Consider the following 3,685-nt stretch of genomic DNA (forward strand, 5'->3'; position numbering starts at 1 on the left):
ATTGTCCTTGTTTCCGGTGACGGACGCCATCCATCTTTCCAGAGTGACATCGTCGACTGCTTCTGGATGGACTCTGGTCTCGTCTTCGGTCCCACGGTACAACCACATGCAGTGGCTCCGGAACTGGAGAGGCTGGATGCGACGCCTGAGGAAAACCTCCAAGAGGTCCATGCCTGTCACTCCCTCCCGAACCAACTGCACCACGCGCTCCATCAACATCTTCACGTCGGCTCTCTCCTCCGGAATCAGCTTCAGAGGGGAAGGCTTGTTCACTCGGTCCATGGTGAACGGAGGGAGTCCACTCGACTGCCCTGGCGTCGACTGGACCTTGCAGTAGAACCAAGTCGACTGCCAGCCTCTGACGGACTCGGGAAAGGTCATGGGCGGGAAGGTGCTCTTATTCCTCACCTGGATCCCCAGGCCCCCGCACATTTGGACGACTCGGGTTTTCTCATCACCTGGGCTCGCCTTCTTCACAGTCTGAGAGCGACACGTGAATATATGTTTGAACAAACCCCAGTGCGGTCGACAGCCCAAGAAACCCTCACACATGGACACGAATGCAGCAAGATAGGCAATGGAGTTTGGGGTAAAGTGGTGAAGCTGAGCTCCAAAGAAATTCAAGAAGCCACAGAAGAAAATACTTGGCGGCAAGGAAAACCCACGATCAACATGAGTGGCCAAAAGCACACACTCACCCTCTTCTGGTTGTGGCTGCCACTCCTCCCCCGGCAACCTCGCAGCTCCGTGAGGGATCAAGCCCTCGTTGGCCATGTCGAGGAGGTCCTTCTCTGTGATGGTCGACTGGATCCAGTCTCCTTGGACCCAGCCCTTCGGCAAGCGGGATCTGGACGAGGACCCTCCGCGGCTGGTGGATCTCCCCTTCGCCTTCTCCGACGCCGACGCCTTCTTTGCACGCTCCAGCGCCGCCGTCTTCTCCTTGGCCATGGTCGCCGGCGAGATGCGCGAAGGGAAGTGGTGCGGGGGCGAGAGCGAGCACGCTGAGCAGGGAGGAAGGAAGCAGAGAGAGGGGGAGAATGCTAAGGCGCAGCGCAGAAATCCTCGCCGGGCACATTTATAAGGTCCCTTCCGAGTGGATGGCAGGTGGGCCCGGTCGATCTAATCATATCTGGAACAGTTATGCAGACGGGATACGTGGCGAAAAAGGCGGCGCGGAGATCGAGGCGTCCATGCCCCGTCCCATCCGAACGCCGCGGTCCGCCCCGCTTCGCGCGCGCCCCGAAATTTCGCATCCCGCGGAATCCGCGAGCAACAAATCAGTCTGTCAGGCGCGGTGTTTCCGGCGATCCGTCGCTCGGAGATCATCGAAGCCTGAAAGGTCACTCGACGCAAAAACAGAATGGATCAAGTCGACTGAAGGCAAGTTGTTCCTTGTCGACCAAGGGATTCTTCGGTCCAGAACAGCGCACAACCGGAGCACAAAGATTAATCGGAAACGACATCAACTCCTTCTTCACTCGAAGCCTCAATCCATTCGGGGGCTAATAATGGGGTTATGTACCTAGGGTAGGGTCACGGACCTGATCCAAGTAACTTACCCCAGGACATCCTTAGAAGAGGTCACCTTCCAGTCGACCAACGAGGATTCACTCGACTGGCCTGAAGGACTCGACCACAAAGACTCACTCGACCACCAGGAGGTCAAGAGGCACTCTGCACTGCAACGGCCTGTAATCAAGTAGTCTTTATGATAGTAAAGGCACTTTATGTGGGGCGTTGCCAGTAACGCCCCAGACTTAACTCATCTTAAACCCTCTCCTACGTGGGCTGGCTGGGGTCCTGGCGCACTCTATATAAGCCACCCCCCTCCACAGGCAGAGGGGTTCGGCACCTTGTAATCCATACATTCATAATCCACTCGACCGCCTCCGGGCTCCGAGACGTAGGGCTGTTACTTCTTCCGAGAAGGGCCTGAACTCGTACATCCTTTGTGCTTACAACCTCTCCATAGCTAGGACCTTGCCTCTCCATACCTACCCCCCACTCTACTGTCAGGCTTAGAACCACGACATCAGGTAGTGCGAGAATCCCAACGGAGGAGATTGAGTCTTGTGGAGAAAAGTGTGCAAACCTCTCCAGAGTGTATAAACTAATCATGGTTAGCCGTGTCCCCGGTTATGGACGTCTTGAGTATCTAGTACTTGGATTATCAAGTGAATCTCATCATGTTACTTTAACTAATATTCTTGGATTTTAATGATGATGCTTAATTGAGATTGAGAGGGTGTCTACACTCTCAATGTTTAACAACCACCATGATAGTTAAATAAAATTTATTCCTTTGCAGTAGGAAAAAATTGGCTTTATGCAAAAACTGTAACCATAGAGCTTTCCACCAGCCATATATGCATGTAGTATAGCTTTATTCTTTCATTACCCTCTATGTGTTACATTGCCAGCATATTCCATGTGCTGACCCATTTTCAGGCTGCAACATTCATGTTGCAGACTTTTCAGACGACGAGTAAGGTGCCTTAGGTCGTGGTTCTATACTCAGTGATGCCGTTGGAGTTGATGGACTCACTTATCTTCCAAGCCTTCCGCTGTTACCGTTGTTAGATGGCCTTAAGCCATATTTATTGCAATAAGTTCTCTTTTGAGACATTCGATGTAATAAGTGTGTGATTGCTACTCTGTTATAAATCCTTCAAGTACTGTGCGTGTCAGCATTACTGATCCAGGGATGACACTGATGCACAGAGATCAGACTGGTTGAGGTCTGGTCGCTACAAGATGGTATCAGAGCACACGCTGACTGTAGGACACGACCAATAAGCTAAAGCCCTAGATCACTACTCACTCTTCTCATTTCTAACTTCTCATCTTTTCTACTATTTTAGGACGGCGGATGCAAGGAACAAGTTCACGCAACCGGATGAAGATACACCCTTTGGACGCCACCTGAAGGAAGTCACTAAGTACCTGAACATTGGAGTACCAAGCTTCACCGGAACCTACAACGCCACTTTACCTGAAGAGGAGCGCTGGATGATTCAAGTTCAAGTTCCAGGAAGGACGTTCATGCTCGTCACTGAGCCCATAGAGTTTTCCTTTGATGCACCAACCTGGAGTCTAGGAAAGAGCATGGCAGCCCACATCACCTTGGGACGTATTGGAGAAGTTTACCGCAATGATCTCAAGGATACTATCTACACTACTAGAAAAAGGGCTATAGATGGGATTGACACCAATGGCGCACCAGACAAGCGGTGCGCCATTAGTATATACTAATGGCGCACCACCTTGTGATACGCCATTAGAGTTGAAACTACTAATGGCGCACCTAGCCCAGAGTGCGCCATTAGTATCAATTTTTTTTGAACTAGTGCGCATGTCCAATCATACTAATGGTGCATCCAGACATAGTGCGCCATTACTAGTTGTAACTAGTAATGGCGCACCTGTCGGAAAGTGCGCCACTAATGTTGTTTTTTTATTATATTTTTTATTCCTTTTTTTGCAAAACTACTAATGGCGCACTGTTCCACCGTGCGCCATTACTAGTTTAAACTAGTAATGGCGCACTATGGAACAGTGCGCCATTAGTATTTTTTTGCAAAACTACTAATGGTGCACCACCGGAAGGTGCGCCATTAGTAACCTGGATTACTAATGGCGCATTTAGAGTTGGTGCGCCATTAGTAACTAGACCAATCCATCCATC

Source organism: Triticum dicoccoides, chromosome 2A (genome assembly GCF_002162155.2).
Source record: "Triticum dicoccoides isolate Atlit2015 ecotype Zavitan chromosome 2A, WEW_v2.0, whole genome shotgun sequence".
Taxonomy (NCBI): Eukaryota; Viridiplantae; Streptophyta; class Magnoliopsida; order Poales; family Poaceae; genus Triticum; species Triticum dicoccoides.